Below are 18,063 nucleotides of genomic sequence, written 5' to 3'. Positions count from 1 at the left end.
TTCACCATGCCACAGTCCAAGGATGGTTTTTCCTTTTATTCCATTTTACTCGATCAGATCTCCTATAATTAAAGCTCTTCACTTTTAGAACACTGCTCTTGAAAAGTCATTTTGACACTTTCAATTTATCAATTAATATTTCTATATGTAACGTAAGTTGATGTTAAGAAGGCCACTTGTACATGAAGCAAAAGGATTTATAAATGTTGGGAATTCATTGTTTATTGTCTTGAACAGAAAAGAAAAGAAAAGGTCAGCAGATAATTCTGTTACTGAGGTGAATATTAACTCTTTTAATATATTAACTTATTTCATTCTTCAAAAGTTCTAGGGTGGTTGCCTGGGATCTTTATAAAACTTTGTAGGAGCTAGAGGAAGTTCATTCATTTCTTCCCTCACCATGCATTAAGGACTTTTCCATAATAATAATTACTCTGGACAAAGTGTGTTCTCACAATGAGAAGCAGAGAAGAAGGGCATTTGGTCTTCCAGGCAATGTTGGCATAACTGAGACAAATAGATGCCCTCTGTTATTGAAATGCGACCATAGTATTCTGTACTCACTAGAGATTAAATTTTAGCATGGACTTCTCTTGGAAACGATATAGATGTATAATTTGGGGAACAATAAATTTCTTAAAAATAGTCCAAAACAACCACATAACTAGCTTTATATACTAGGTCTTGCTTGACCTTACAAAGACCAGAATCATAAACCTTCTTTGCAAATCTACTGTCCCTTTGGCCCCACATCATCCTTCTACATATTGGAACTTAGCATGTGCTATTGGAAGAAAATAATAAAAACAGAAATAATTTTAAATGATACAAATACCAGAAAGCTTTACTCAAAATGAGATATAATCGAGGCCTTCACTTTGGTACAGTTTTCCAGCTAAGCTCAAAATAAATAGCTATAATTAAACAAAACAATAAAATTTCCGACTTGGCAAATGCCCAGGGAGTACATTTTTTCTGCAGCAATCAAAGGTGTAATAAAAAACATGAGGCATAAAGCTGAGCAGGACATCTGTCTACCTGAGAAACACCTGCAGTGACAGTATATTGGCTGGATTCAAACAATGGGCAATGTGAATGTCTACAGATAAAGAACTGGTGAAAAAGTGCTTACAAATCTTGCAGCACAGAGCACAATTAGATAAGTCCGGACAATAAGTATTCTATATAGGTATTTATATGGAGGCATTTCTTCTGCAGTGGAAATCTGGGAAATTTTTAATGGGAGTGATAGCTTGATAATTCAGTCTACAGCTTTGGAAATCACATCACATTTGCTTGACTTTGCTAGTGAAAAACTCACCTGTCCTTTCTAGTGGAATTAATTTCAGTTCTCTCACTTAGAAATATGTACTAGAAAAGGAGATTTATACTATCTCTAAGGACAGCTCCCTCTCTGCTTCACCATCTGCACTGTCACCAAGCATGATGTTAGGTTCAAAGTATTCTAGATTCAGAGTAACTTGGAAAACCATAAGGTCATCAAATATAAAAGTTGATAAGTATAAGTTCCATATTCTACGTGCCAGGTTATACTATGTCTTTCTATTAAAGTTTCTAGAAATTTTTGATTAAATCCAGAAATTAGGAAAGCGTCAGATTTCAAACTACATGGTATATCATTTTTTTTCTTTTCCTCTTAGGGCTTGAGTGTAGCTTCTGAATGTGCGAGGCGGTACATTATAGTCCTAATATTCCCATGTACCATCTGTGATTGCGAAATCTCTTAGCATCAGTATAAGATGTGTGTTCCTCATGAAGTCTCATGGAGGAAACTGTGGCTGAACACCGAGGCCTATTCTGATAACCTCTCATTGCAGGCTAATTTCAACGATCAACTTTCAACTCGTTATAAACGAAAAACCTAAAACTGTGACTATGTAATTAAGTTTCCACTAGGGCCTCCGAGTCTCTTAATAATAATGCTCCCCAGATTCAAGAGCAAGCTGCTGAAAAGGATAAGCTTCGACAACAGGAAAGATGAAACTGGGTTCTTAAACCTTCACTTTAAGGACTGGAGAGATGGCTCTGGCAGTAAGTGCTCGCTATGCCAACATGGAGCTCTGGCTTGATTACCTATACCTGCATAAAAAGCCAGGTAATGGGGGTACCCTTATAATTCTAGTCCCAGATGGAGAAGGTCCCTGGAGCTGCCTGGCCAGCCAGTCCAGCCAAATATGCAAGTTCCAGGTTCAGTGAGAGACTTTATCTCAAAAAGGTAAAGTGGGGAGTGATTGAGGAAGATATACAATATTGACTTGTAGATTCTACATCCATTCACACATATTAATGTGTATCAACACACACACACACACACACACACACACACACACACACTGCCTCACTCACCTCACTTTCTAGGTGATCTCATCTTACCTAACCTTGCACTCAGCATCTTCTCAAATGTCTACAATGTTTTGTTAGATGACAAAGTCAGGCAGACATATCTAAACAAACTACAGAGTTACTGCCCCTTGCCAAAAACCAAGCACCAGCCCTCTCCCCAACCTCTCTTCCTGGTTGGTTACCCCATATGTAAATACACAAACATATTCTTCAGGACTTTAAAGTCATAGTTCAATTTTCACCAGAGTCATTCCTTCACCCTTTCTACTTCCCCAAGCATTCTGGTCTTCGTTGGTGTCTCATTTTGATGCTGGGGATTGTAGTTCCCATGGATACGGACTTCTGCACTGTGGCAATGTGAGAGAAATGAGATCTGAGAATTTTCCTGGTGAAATTGACCATTCTTTATCGTATTGTAATAAGCAATTCTCTGGGCAGACAAAATGGGCACCAGAACCTGAATTTGAACGAAATCCGCATGTTTTAATCAGCCTGTCCTTGGTTCAGATGGCCTACCTAATACACAGTCAGTAATCAAACAGCCATTTTTGTTGTAAAACCAGAAAGTGTTCTGTTATTAAGAAATCACATTCACCCAATTAAAAAGAATATAGCTTGCATGCTATTTCAACATTTTCAAAGTAGGAAAATGGCTGCAGCATCAGATGTATTTATCTGTATATCACACATCAGGGGACAACATTTATTCAGAAGAAAGGACTGCTTCTTTTACGGCTCTTTTCACAAGGTTACTGCTATGTCTTCAACTTTGTGACAAACAGCTGAGGTTGCTATTTAACAGAACATGTTAACCTGACTGCCAGCTTCTCTCAGTATCCTTCAATCCCACCCATTACAGGGTATAGCTAGTGTACCCTGTCCCCGCTTTGTATCCTGATCTCTCTAGCCCAGAGGCTGAGCTGCCCTACCCCAGTGGCCCTTCCCTATATAACCCAACATTTTGGCTACCCTGTTCCCCTCTCTTCCCTCTCTTTTCCCCTCTGCCCTCTTTCCTCAGGCTGTCCAGGGTCATTTCCACTCTGGACTCTCCCAGATGCCCTTTCCCTCAGATTATGCTCTCCTTGTATCCACAGAAAACATTCTCTTCTACCATATCTAGGAGCAGTCATGTCCTTTTTCTTTCTTATTTTCCCCCATTCAGTTATAGAAAGTTTCAGATTAGGATTTTGTATGTTGACACAAAATAACAAAGGGTCTAGAGTCACTCAAGATGTGCAAAGTCGTCTAAGTTTTCATTTTGAGCCATTGGGTAAAATTAGGAAAGAGAACATGTATGCTATTAAAAGGGAGTGTATGTAGCAGGACGTGTCATAAGTTAAGCTTGTAGGTGTTACCCTAGATGTTAGAAATATAGAGAGAGGGCTAGAATGAGAGGCCTAAATGCTTCTTTTCTTAAGCAAACCACATAAAAATAAACCTTTTTCTTAAGAGAAATATGAAGTAGTTTAAAACATGAATCATTTTACAAATGAACACACCCTAATAAAGTCCAAAAAACCCTCCCTTGAACAATCCACAATAAATAAGATAAGACTAATAGAAACTGTGACTCCAAATAGTACCCAGTCCGATGAGACTCTCGTCTGTAGGCAGTAGGCGCTTGCTCTGTGGGACTAACCTTCTTGCCCGTCATGGGAAGATGAGTTACTCATGCTGTATGGTGGTATCCCCAGTGGGAAACTGCCCCACTGGGATCAAAACACCAGGGGGAAAAAAGAAGTGTAGACAGTCTATTTCTATGGAAACATGAATAAAGAAAGGCCAGAAAGAGAAGGGAATGCAAATATTACTTGCAGAAATAGATAACTTTTAGAGATAGTGTGTGATGGAGATGGGGGCAGTTTGGGATTCTATGAGGATTAAGTGGACTCATTATGAGGAAGGTTTAAAGAGTTTTAGGGATAGGATTGGACATTTGTCTTGCTGTCTTGTTAGTTTGCTAAGGTCATGTCAGAGGCAAAAGAATGATCTAGATACATCTTGACTATGGTTTAGTAATAGTTTACATGATGTTTCTTAATGCTTTAGGAAGCATACATTTAACCATTCTCCAGCCGATGCCTGAGTCCATTCCCGGCGCAATGCCCAACAGCGTAACCAGCCACTCATCTAACAACTCTTCTCCTTAAGAAGCAGTGATCCTCTAAGCACTGTTCCAGGTTCTGTGGTCACAGCAGCTGACAAGGCAATGATCTAGGTCCTAGTGTCAGCTCTGTGACCTGATAGCCATCACTTATGTCATATTCACAACCATCCTGTAGGAGGTGCATCCCCTTCACTTCACAGGTAGGAAAAATGGAGGATCACAGAGGGTGATTGTGTTTGGGGGATTTATTCTAAGTTCTAAACTCTTAGCCATTATACCAGTTACTCTGTTTGTGAAATTAGTCTAAAATTTTCTGTTGCTAACAATGCAATCCACATTTTAAATCACAGATGTTTCCTGTGAAGAAGATTGGGGGGGAAAGAGCAAAGATAGAAAATTATTAATTTATAGCCTACATCATTCAAGGCATGTAAGAGTCATATAAATACTAAGCTGAATAGTGTTACCTCTAAGAACTGGCTATAGCGCATGGTGGTATAAAATGTCTGAATTTTGTGTGCCTAATGTCCAGGCACATTGTTTGTGTTATTGTAGAAGGGAAACCAGTCATGCACGTACTCACATCAACCCCTGCTCATCTTTAGTCAGTGAAAACTAATTTGGGACAATATTTCTTTATCCTTTTGCTAATGATACATAGATTTCAGCCTGTGGATTGCAAGAGGGTTAGCCAACTGTTCTTCAAATGAGGCAGTTTTCATGAACTTTACACTTACGCTATAGCAAACATGGCCCCTCCTTTGTGCACGTCATGCATGCGCCCAATTTCTGGTAAACTGAGACCTTTGGCTTCCCATAATGCTTTCTGGAGTCCAGTAAAAGCCCCCTTTTTGGCCTGCGTTTCTGGACCAGTTTTCCAGATCTTGGAACTTAGAGAATTAAGTGATTTTCTAATCCTTCTCATGATAAAAACTGCATGAGCTTCCTCAAAGAAGGAATGTGTTTCTTTGGACTTCTCACTCTTGCTCCTGATTTTTGTAACAGCCTTTTTCAACTGTGGGTGCGGGTGCAGGAATCCCAAAGGAAAGAATTGTCCTTTAAGTCAGCACACATCTCCAAAACTCACATCTAATTGCCTCTTAGAACAAGCAAACACCACTTAGATAATGTTAGCAGAATGGTCCTCATGCTTGCATTTCAGTTGGTGTGTTTTTTAATCCTAATGGTTTCTATCCTGGGCTTGTTTCAAAAGTGCTTATGTTTAGTCCTGGGTATTTGTTTGTAAAGGTCTGTTGCCTCTCTTTAAATACTTTAAATCCTCATTCCTCATTTCAATAGTTATATCCCTAATTCAGAAACTCATGGAAATTATATTTGTTTTTTTTTTTTTTTCTTTCCTACTGGAAGAGCCACAGATTTGGCAGCCCTGAGGAAATCCTTGATATCTGACATCAGCAGATTATCTTTGCAACTGACCTGACTCTCTCTGAAGCATCCCCTTAGAGGACAGCTCATCTGAGTAGTTTTCTTTGACCTTGGGCTGTCAAGATCAGATTTGGACCAGAATGTTTACTCAGAAACAAAGGATTATCTCTGAGAGGTTAGTGCATTCTCTCAGCTAAACAGATATTTTCCTCCTTCCCAAGGTTTTAAGCATAAAATTAATTTTAAAACAGGCTGCAGAGAAAGTATTCGATTGCCTGCCAAACCTTCTGTCATGAGATTTTTCTGTTCTTCCATATTGGTAAACAGTGTATCCATGGAGAATAAATAAGAGAATTTCAGCAACTGTCTGGTGGGGGTTAGATGTGCCGTTGGTATTGTTGACTCTTCTTCTTATATAGCGTGCATGTTCCAGAGAGCACCTTCTTAATGGCAGCATCATCTGTCCTCTGTAGCTGTAGTTAACAAGCCCAGAAAACAGAGCTCAATGGATGCTTTCTTCAAATTTAGTACTTAAGAGTTGGGATAAAAACATTTTCTTTGGACAAAAGTAGGGTGATTAAGTATTAATTAAAATTTCTAATGAAAAATGATCAAGATTCCTTTAGTTTAATTTGATTATGATTACTTGATTTATGTACTCTTACAAGCAATGACTTGGAAACTTAAACTTAGTGACATCTCTGCTGAAAATACACACATTGTAATTTAGGATAAAAGCAGCCTTAAAATAGTGGAGGTAAAATATAATTGGTCAACAATAGTCACGTTCATTTCAGTAATACCTTGAGAACGCCAATGGGTGGCATCTGAAGTGTTTTAAACCGTCTTGCTTTTGTCTCTCTTCTTGCTGTGTAGAGTCAGAGTGAGGGTGGTGAACTGCCTGTTACAGTAATGGACAATCTAAAGCAGTTTTGTGTTTTGGCTACAGATAAAGTCTGGTAAAAAGCACTGTAGACCTTTTTGATCCATCTTTGCTTTAAAGCCATTCTTACCACTCAATAAATTACTTCTGTGGAGACAGAAAGTGATCTATGATACCTAGCACACTGACATGCAAGCCCAAATACTCATTGTTTGAAGTGTCTCGTGCTTTCTGTGTTTAATTGAAGCAATTGTTCTATTGTTCTCTGGGTTATGCTTCTAATACCTGTAACACTGAGTTGTTTTGAAGTTATGTAGTATGAGTTATACATTCACTTGATTTCTCATTTCAACATCTGTCATTCTGTAGTCAACTACGAAATTGCTCAACTGATAATTAAACTGTGTACATTAACGAAATAAAACTGAAAGTATTGGTTGTCCATTTTGTCTTCATGTTCGGTGGCAGGGACCTTGGATGGGCCAAACTGTGTGTTTCTAATTGATGAGCTTCTTCTTGCTTTCCTATCATACTCCAGGTAAAATATTTTAGAAGCAGTTTCATATACCTAAGAAGGTCTGTCTGTTAGAAGAAAATTTAGAAATTATTAACCTGTGCTCTAATTTCGCCACTAGGCTTGGACATCAGGTATGACTTCATTGTGTGTAGCTCGTGAATTGACGGAAATGAGCAATGACCTTTCTGAGAAGGCTAAATCCATACTCCGGAGAAATAATTAATAGAATACCATTGGCTGTCTTACTGTTCTTTGATCTGAACTGGGCATCTCTCTGAGCACCTTACTGTAGCCTGATGACCTTCAGTCACTGTCAGTTATGTGTGTGCTGTTCTGGCTGAGATACCTGCTAGGGTCACCTTTTGAGAGAGAAAAGACTTACTTCGGTCCATGGCTTCAGAGAGATTTCAACCCAGCAAAGCCGTGAATATATAGCAAAGAGATTTCTTCTGTAGTGACTGGGGCTGTGGTTGTTGGTTTGTACATGGAAGCTGATCAGGAAACAGAGATCAGGCTCGGGGTGGGCGAGTATAACTTTCAGAGGCTTGTCGCTTGTAATCTACTTCCACTAGGTTGGCTCCATACCAAAGGTCTCCTCAGCCTCCCCAAACAGCACCACTTGCTGGAAAGGATACTTTCAAAATGTGAGCCTGTGGAGATGTTCCAGATTCAAGCCACAGCAAAACACAATTCCCCTGAGGACAGTGTCTGGATCCTCTCCTAGGGGTCACAATGGACTGGCTTTTGCATGTTGCCACATCGTCTCTCCCTTCAGGGGTCTCACTGTTTTTGAGTGCTTGTTGTTAAGCCTTGATCTGTTCAGGATATTTCTCACAATGCACTCTGCACGTAGAAAATCTTTATTGCTTGATTCCTATGAAAACAAGGTTCACCTTTGCTCTGTTCTGCCAAACATCACCTGTCTCTTTGTTAATGAAATGTCAGAGTGGGGTTGGCTTTCTCTGTCTCTCTCTCCAGAGCCCCAGGAGGCCACATTTCCTTTGGCAACAGCTTTGTCGAGGTGATCACTTCCCAGTGCTGGCTCTGTGGGTGGAGGTAGAACTAAAAGCTCTCTTGGCAAGAAGAGTCTGTTCCTGCCTGGGGGTGATCCAATTCCTGACATGTCCTGGGCAGCCCCATTAAGCACTGCATCCAAGAACAGTATCTCTGAGACGTCACTTGCAATGACTGCAGGTCCAGCATCCCACGGCTTGTGTGGGGCAAAGCTGCTGTCCTTCCTCATAATGTAATCCTGACTTTGCAATCTGCATGAATTCTCCGAGTCTGGAAAAGTGTGGGTCTTTTCCTGGGAGTATGAGCGCAAAGAAGAGAGGGCTTGCAAGAACAATATAAGTGTCAGAGCACACAGAACAGGCAAGGGGTTGGGTTTGACTAGACTGCCCTTTGTCATAGACCTTGGAGAGAGCCCAGAAGCAGGAGGCATAGCTTTCCTTAACAACTGCCCACCCTCTTGTCACTTTTCTCTCTCCTATGTCCTGTCCAGTCCAGATGTAGATGGTGACAATGCATCAGGCATTCAGAGGGTGCCTGCCTGCCTGCTTTCTAATATGGGGGGGGGCGGAATTCTACCAGAGGATAAAGTATCATCCTGGCTAGATCCAGAGCACAAAAGTGAACTGAATACAGACTTGCACTCAGTAGCCCCCCTTCTTCAGTCACTCAGTGCAGATGTGGGCAGAGAACTGACAACATTGCTGGCTGGTTATCCTCCCTATTCTGCAGCACAGGAAGCTACTGGAACAGCCCTGGAGATCTGTAACTAAGTAGTGGAGTTTCTCCATCCATTCAATACATATGGCATCCCCACACACTGGGCTAATGCACTGTGCGGCTGTTACTGTACAGCCTATTTCTCCGAGGGTGATGGCTGGAGGATTTTAATGCTATACCAGATGGCAGAGCCACAGCCATATTTGACTTATTTAGTGTCACTGCAGGACCCTCTAAAACCCTCAGTGCAGCTACTATTCCGTGTGCTCACTGTTTCCCTAATGGCCACCATGATGGACAACACAGCAGATTTTTTCAATTAGTGTTTTTAAAAGGAATAAAAATATTATGGGTGGGTTTGAATGAATACAGAACTATGCTTCTTTGTGATTCAGAACCTCTCTGAAGATTTAAACAAGAATACAGATGACTTTGGCCACATCTAAGTTCAGGGAGATAGTAAATAGTTTCAGGAAATAGTTTTAAAACTTCGTTTTTCTAGTCATTTTTCCAAAACAACCGTTGCTTGAATTAATGGAGGTCACTGATGAGGAAAACTCGTGGGTGTTCTATAATCATTTGCACATTTAACTACTATGCTGCTTCCTTTTTTAAAAGTTTGATTTCTTGTTTTATTAAACTAGTTTACATAGGGCTGGTGGCATAGATGCTCCCTCAAGGAACTACCCTAAGCCCTCTCCAGTCAGAGTCCACTAGGAGTCCAGAGAAAGAGACATTGGAGTGAAGCTGACCTCACAGCTTTCTTTGTTATACTGCATTGGATTTACCGCAGTAAAAGGTTATTTGGCTTTTTCCTGCTAAATAACAGTGCTCAAGTGGACTGTAGCATGCTTCCTTGCACCTTCACATACCTCCTGAGATGGGCTGAGGTGATTATCATCTTATTTTGGAAATCCCAAGACAGCTGAGATGTGTGATTCTCACTGTATGGGAAGATGGAACCAGGGTCAACAACAATATTGTGATTACTCTGAGGCATGTAGGATCCAACAAAGAGGTCTTATTTTAATCCTAAAAGCCTTTTCTATTTCCATAGTAATTAAATATATCAATGAAAGCAAATGATTCATTTACCACATGTTGACTCAGGGGAATTTATTTTTATATCTTTTTACACAAATAACTATATTAGATGCTGTTACAGAATTGACCTTGATGACTCTTCAATTTTCAAAGCAGATTTCGTCACTGTGCCCCTTATATAGCTGAGAAAACAGATCCCCAAAGTTCAGATAAATTACTAAATAAGATAGATGTTAAACAATACACAATTCTAGTTTAAACAGATTTACACACACACAAAAGAAGCCAACTCTTTCAAAAAAAACCTCTCATGTTATAAATAATTAAGAGTTTGTCTCTGAGTGGTATTAGCTAATGTTACTTGTTCAAGAAGCTAGATAAATAGCTGGGAATTTGTGGATATCTCCAAGTACGAGTTTCATTTTTGAGTCAGGGATAACTGCCTCACATTGAAGAAGGACACTAAAAAGAAACCCCACCCTAGCTCGGAATTGAGTATAATAAAGGGTTATTTATTTAGGAGTAGACTCACAGATTACAATCCTCTGAACAAACAGGGAACAGAAACCAAGTCACGCTGCCAGAAGAGAGGCCGGGCATGCACTTTACATTGGCATATACAGTATAATAGGCCATGCCCAAGTGGGTGGGTAACTTAAAAAGTACTGGCTGTAAGAATTCCTATAGCACCTTCCCCTTTTGTTTAAAAGAGTTCTAAGCCTAATACAAAATTATATACAACAAGAACAAATATTGGGTATAAAAATTAGAATTACAACCAGCATAAACAATATCAATCAAGAAACATGTGATAAATGATTCATTTAAATATTATATAAGACTTAAACTCATTAGTAACTTGGCCAAGGCATGAGAGGAAAGTAACTACAACTATTTAGTCTTTAACCTCATTGAAGACCAGAGAAGGGAAATAATTTTACTTGAGTAAGGTGGAAGTACAATCGAGCAAGGTTCAGAATGTGCAAAATTGACAGAGACAACTGGCTACCTGAGCAAACACCCAAAGTCTCATTTGCAACGTTGGAACAACCAACAATGGCTAAGACCTAGAGTAACTGACAGACCATTTTAAGAGGCAGGAAAAATTTTCAAAACCATCTTACTCTGGCAAGATTTAACAGTCTCTGCTTTTCTAAGGCCTTTTCATGCTTGTATAGAGCAACAGCTGTTGGGGCTTCATCAAGGATTTCAATACTACTGTATTCAACATTTCTCGGTACATAACCTACTGTTTATAATGGTTATCTCCTGGTAAACCCATCATATGTTTATAGTAACAAAAATTGAAGTTCATATACCTTATACATTGGAGATCATACAAAACAATGTACTACAGAATATTCCTTATTTACCATCAAGGCTAACTGGGAACCATAACTGGCTTCTACTGCCCAGGTTCACAGGAGAATATTTTTCTATATAGTTTAATTTCATGGGAACAAATAAAAATTCAAAATGTGAGCTACAACATCAGCTGGATTGCTATAGTTTCATAACATGATAACTCAGGATACTGCATACCATTTGGGATATGGGGCCCAACTCTACGATGTGATGAAAACACCTTAAATAAATTCCAATCTGTAGGTAACCATCATGGAGAACAGAATACACAAAGTTATTATTTTATGTCATTGAACTTTTGATTACTTGTCTCATATCTATATAAGTAAATACAGTTTCATTATTGATAACACCATCTCTATTTTCACTTTCCTAAGCATTTGCCCCACACCAAGCCCTGTGATACTATTTGTAGTCTTACTTCTTGCTTACAAAATTCCATAAAGCAGCTTACCTTCTCAAAACCAGAAGCGAGAAAATAGATGTTACAGAAGATTCAAAATGTATGTCATATTATGACCGGTAATGTCATAGCAGAAAGTTTCAGTCAGTGTGTCTATGAGTGCGTATCTCTATATACTTTCATATGAATATGTGTATACATTTGTTATGTAAGCCCACAGGAAGCAATGTGTATGTGTATCTCATTGGTGTCTATTATAAGTAAAAATCCTGTTGGTTTACTAAATTTCATAAACATCACCTGTATTGTCAGGTATGATGGGCGACAGTAACATATATGAAGGATGAATTATGCTAGGCATTGTTCTCTATATTATCCACGTTTTCTGGGTTTAGCAGGATGCTTTTGATACTCCTACAATTTCATAACACCTGGACATCTTACTTAGTCACTGATTATTAATTGAATAGCAGAGTAAATGGGTGAAAGTAAGCTCCAGCTGCACTGGGGTCACCACAGGGTTTGTATATAAATGACACTTTTAGACAATTAGTGCAATTAAGAACTAAACGGCCATTTCTTTTTTTGTTATTTTAAACATTTTTAATGTATCCATGCCTATTTTCATGTTATATAGCCATTCTTATTACATAGTAGGATGTGTGTACCTATGACAGCACAACTTCTCATGATTAGAAATTAAATCAGACAGTGCTGCTGTTGTTGCCTGTCCCAAGTGGGTGTTTTATTGGCACTTGTATTTTCTTTCTTTTTTTTTTTATTTATTAAAGATTTCTGTCTCTTCCCCACCGCTGCCTCCCCTTTCCTTCCCCCTTCTTCAATCAAGTCCCCCTCCCTTGTCAGCCCAAAGAGCAATCAGGTATACATATTAGAGTACTACTCAGCAGTAAAAAAACAAGGACTTCTTGAAGTTTGCAGGCAAATGGATGGAAATAGAAAACACTATTCTGAGTGAGGTAAGCCAGACCCAAAAAGAGGAACATGGGATGTACTCACTCATATTTGGTTTCTAGTCATAAATAAAGAACATTGAGCCTATAATTCAGGTTCTTAGAGAAGCTAAATAAGAAGGAGAACCCAAAGAAAAACATATAGGCATCCTCCTGAATATTAACCTTCATCAGGCAATGAAAGGAGACAGAGACAGAGACCCACATTGGAGCACCGGACTGAAATCTAAACGGCCATTTCTAATGACATGGGCCCTCCACGTAATCCAAGATGTCTGAAAGAACACTGCATCACACTTTACCATTTACCATCAATATTAGATTTTAAGTTATCTTCCATGCTGGGAGATTAGGTAAGCAGAATACCCCTGCTTGCCAGAACACCCTCAAAGTGTACCTTACATTCTGTGAGAAAAACAATGAGGTTTTTTTTCTCTCCTAGAGTGTGATCATTGCTTGGCAAATAATCAAGTGTGTCTCCAAAACACTTTGTTAACACATTTTGTTTTTCTATCCCAAATCCCTTATTTTAACTTAACACACATCTGTGGCACTTCCACGTAGGTAGACAGTGCAATATATGTTATCCAACCACCTCCTCTGCCCACGCCTTTCGCCACCCATCCTAACACCATTCTCAATATTTAGCGAATCACAAATTTCATTTTAGATCTTTTATTTTTCTTCCCTTCCCACATTAGAGAGAAGCCATGTAATTGTTATCATTCTGGTTTGTTTCTTTGTGAAATGATATCCTGTAAAGGACAACTATTCTAATTTAAAAGAGAGAGTCTTATTTTTATTAATGGCTAATATTCTATCATACATTTGTCAATTTTTGATTTTGAGATCATATATGTAAGATCAGTTTCTTTGGGAAATATCTTGAAGTATTTCCTCTGACTTGTCTTAAAAAAAAACTTTAATAACTGAAGAAAGAATTTGAATAGTATGCCAGCTGTGAAAAAGTTCTCATATTTTCTTGGACCAGTGGGACTAATGTGAAACAAAGCTGGTTCTGGCTAGGATGTAGGAAGAGGGAATGCTTCCTCATTGTTGGTAGTAGTGCAAACTTATAGTCACAATGGAAATCAGTGTGGCTCTTTCTCAGTAACTTTGAATAGATCTACATCAGTATCCAGCCCTAACACTTAGATTAGTCAGGGTTCTCGTTAGTAGCAAACTGATAGAATTAAGGTTACTTATTTGACTGGCTTACAGCTAATCACAAGGCTGAATGTCTCAGCTGGTCTTCAGTATGTGTTGGAATCACTGAGGAAGCAGCTTCTAAAACTAGTGAAGGAATGTTTTCCATGATATATGAATTTACATGGAGAGTGAGAGAAATCAGGCAAAAAACAAACACTTTCTTTCGCATTCTTTTATGTAGGCCCAGATTTAGGGTGTTCAGACTTCAAATTATTCAAACAAAAAATAATCTCTCACAAGGGAGATTTATTTGATTGCAGGTATGGGCAAGTTGGCCACCAAAACTAGTTATCATATCACATATGGGGCTATAATACATAAGGGACTCTATATCATACTATAGATATACAGTCACATTCATGTTCAATGCTCTATTACAGTCAATCATTGGAAGCAGTGTAGACGTCAATTAATTGAATGGACATTCAACTATTAAGAAAAATGAAATTATGAAGCTTGAAGGTACATTAATGACTAAAAAGTCATCCTGAATGAGACTGTACAGACTCAACATGACAAGTATCACCTGTTTTCCCTTATATCTGAAGGTCAACTTTTAAGTTTCACTTTGAGTGCTACAGTTGAAAAACCACAGAGGTTAGGTACCTAGTAAGAGATCAGAGAATAGAAAAGGCTCTCCCAAGGAAGCAGAAATAGAATACAGTGTTACAGACAGATAAGAGGGAAATTAGAATAAAAGAATCAAATGGAGAAGGACATGGGAGAGAAGGGTACAAGAGAGAATCTGGGGAGGGACAACTAATGCCAACATTCATTTGAAAAACAAATGGACACCTACTGCTGTAGAATCTTCCTAAACTATACACATATATAAAAAAAAACTTATATCCTTGACTCCAGAAACTACAATGACATCTTTCTCACTAGTATATGAAAGGATGTATGGAGGAAGTTACATCAAAGTGCTTAGAACATTGGACAGTGAGTTCTTTCTGAACAGTCTAATAAGAGTCTTGTACAACTCCATGAATTAGAGCTCCTTTAGGTTAGAGGAATGTGTTTACAAATAATGTCCTTTCAATTCAATGATATGTGGACTCTAGAGCTGCTAAGTTCATGTCCGGTAGCATTATTATTGAAGAACAGGTAAACAATAGACACTGTGAATGGCACAATGGGAGTGAGCCTGGGGTCTGCAAAACGAAGGCAGACTGTCTTCCTTTCCCTCTCTGTGGGTGTCTTTCAGACCAACTTACGAAGGTGAACAAGAAATAACCCTGTATCATAAGTCTGATACATTGGTTGTATTACTATCAAATTAATTAGCCTGAGGAAATAATGAAGAAGGCAAAAATGAGCACAATTCTCCATTTCTTATGAAAGAAAAGAAAATGTTCCTAGTTAAATCCACTTAAAATTGTTTGCTATTGAAAGCAAAATCATATATTATTTGTTAAGAAATTAAGCAAAAGTTGGATATGAAAGAGGTCTGAAAGTAAACTTTAGAAAAGAGCTGAAGAGGGAAAACATCAACCACAATACTCCTTAGCCCGAGAATCAGCACAGAGATGACAATTAAACCTAAGCTCTGAAAGCTTCGGCTCTGCATTGTCTTCTAATGAAAGGTGTGTTGTAAATAGATTTATTTATTTGAAGAGAAAAGACAGCAGCTTTTTTTCTTTTTTTTTTTGATTCTCAAATTTATTTAGAGTTGAATTATTTTTCTAGCACAATTGGACTCTGCACAGAGAAACATTAAGATACTAAAAAATACCCATGTGTTTTATTCCTTAGTACTTGTATGTGTGAGAAAGAACTATACAACTATACAACATAATCAGTTCTATACCAAGAGATTAGGTAGAGAGTTGGATAAAGTTTTTTGACTTTCTAGTTTTTGAAGTAGTGTATATAATTTCTGATGCTTATCACTGAAAAAAGAAGGTGCAGAAAAATAATGTGAGATATTCCACAATGAATCCTACATGAACAGAAATTAATACCAGGTCTATCTTCTGTTTAAAAATAAAGGGATTTAAAGTATATATTCCTTTGAATATTACTTTTAAAAGGAGAGCAGTAGTGTAGACATGAGGCTGATTACCTTTGAGTGTATATGTTTTCTGTTTTTTTTTTCCTTATTTAAACAGATCCCTTTCAAAGTTTATGGAATTTGGTGGTGAGGAAATTAGAAAATTACTGTCCTATTGAGACAACTCCTGTGACATGTGTTTATCTGTCAATTTTATTTTCTACTTCATTCTCATTACTTCTTTCCCTCAAAGAAAATTCAATATATATGATAGTCTTTTTAAAGATTTCATTTTACTTAGGTGTGTGTGTATGCACTGCATGTGTGTGCAGGTGCCTGTGGAGTTATGCTGCAGTTATGAATGGTTGTGATTTTTCTCAATATGGGTGCTGGGAAATGAACTCTGGTCTACCGGAAGGACAGAGGGAAAAGCCCTATTTCCCACTGACACGTCGCTCCAGATCCTAATCTTTCACCAGGATGCTGGCTTGTTTCTTATTAAGAAAGTAATGCAGCTTAAAGATGTTGAGCTGAAGATCATTTTAAGACAAATCAATGCATTGAAAAGTGTCATTCCAATCACTGTACCTAGAGTAGATTGAATGAAAATCTAGGGTTGAAGCATAAAAACGAATGGAGACTATTAGCTAATTATTTTTCTTTTATGTATGTGAGTGATTTGTCTTCATATTTATAAGTTAAATGTGTGCCTAGTGCATATTCTTGGTGCCCGTAGAGACTAGAAAAGAGTGCTGAATTCCCTAGATATAGACTGTTGTAAACTGTCATGTGGGTGCTGAGAACCAAATCTTGGTCTTCCACAAGTCTGATAAATTCTCATAAATGATGAGCCAACACTCTAGACCCCAGACATGATGATGTTTGAGCCTAAGGTGTTGTCATGGTTTGATTTGTTAAATGTGAATTTACCACGGACCTTTCAAAAGGTGGTTCTCTAGCTGCTGTGCTCAAAAACTTGACTCAGAATGTCACAGGATGATAAATAAATGTTATTAGGAATACCAGAAGTTAAAAATGTCATCAAAATGCTGCCCTGAAACTAGAGATGAATACCCAAATCCAAAATAAATAATGTGCTTAAACCAGGCTCAGTTCAAATGGTGAGTTAATATATTCATAGTGTGATGGGATTCGCAAGAATATGAATTCAGTGTCAGGTGGGTGTCAGCAAGGAACCTGCCACAGTCCCAGAACTGGGCTGAAGGAGTTTTGGACGAATTGCTTGTGTCTGTACTCTTGTATTATTCTCAACTCATTCCTTACTCTTGTCTCAAACCACCTTACAGTTAATGACAGTCAGACAGGCTCTGAACCAAGAAGAAATTGATACAGCCACACTTGCTCTATAAATTAATACCATCTGTATCAGTATACAAGGTATATACAGTCTGGATAGAACCGGGCGGGAGGGACTGAGTTCATCCAACCAATCAAATTAGGTTTTACACGACAGAATCTTTGAAATATATTATAGTAACCTTTCTATTTCCCCCGATATTGTTTTGTCTGTGGGTTTACTCCTTCTGCCTTCAAAGGTTTAATAATCCAAGTAATATTTAAGGGGCTGGAGACATGCCTCAGTGCTTGAGAGTATTTGCTGCTTTTGCAGAGAAGCCGAGTTCAGGTCCAGCAGCTATGTCAGGTGGCTCGTAACTGTCTGTAACTCTGCTCCAAGGCATCTAACCCCATTATTTGGATTCCGTTGACATCCACACACCTGCGGCACTCATTCACACAGACACAAATACATACAGTAAATCTTTAAGGTCGTGTTTAATCAAATGTCCACCTAAATGGGATAGTTCATTGTTGCGCACAACACCACGTCTGCGCTCTATGTGCCTCCATACAGTTTGTGAACCAGGCATGGGGCTGGAGATTGAAACACATGAAGACACACAGACAGAAACACAGGTCATCCTTGCAACAGGAATGCCCTAGGAATGCTCCCTTTATTGTGTTCAGGGGCAGTATATAGGAATAGCCACGCCCCAGCCAAATGCACCAGAAACCACTCTCCTGCTATCAGGAACTCTTGAGGGTCTCGTGCTCAGAGCAGCTGTAGGCAC

Source organism: Alexandromys fortis, unplaced genomic scaffold, assembly GCF_014885135.2.
Source record: "Alexandromys fortis isolate MF-2015 unplaced genomic scaffold, M_Fortis_MF-2015_v1.1 scaffold_9, whole genome shotgun sequence".
In the NCBI taxonomy this organism is placed as follows: domain Eukaryota; kingdom Metazoa; phylum Chordata; class Mammalia; order Rodentia; family Cricetidae; genus Alexandromys; species Alexandromys fortis.
The sequence above is the reverse complement of the archived record's forward strand: the minus strand, read 5'-3'. Positions refer to the sequence as shown.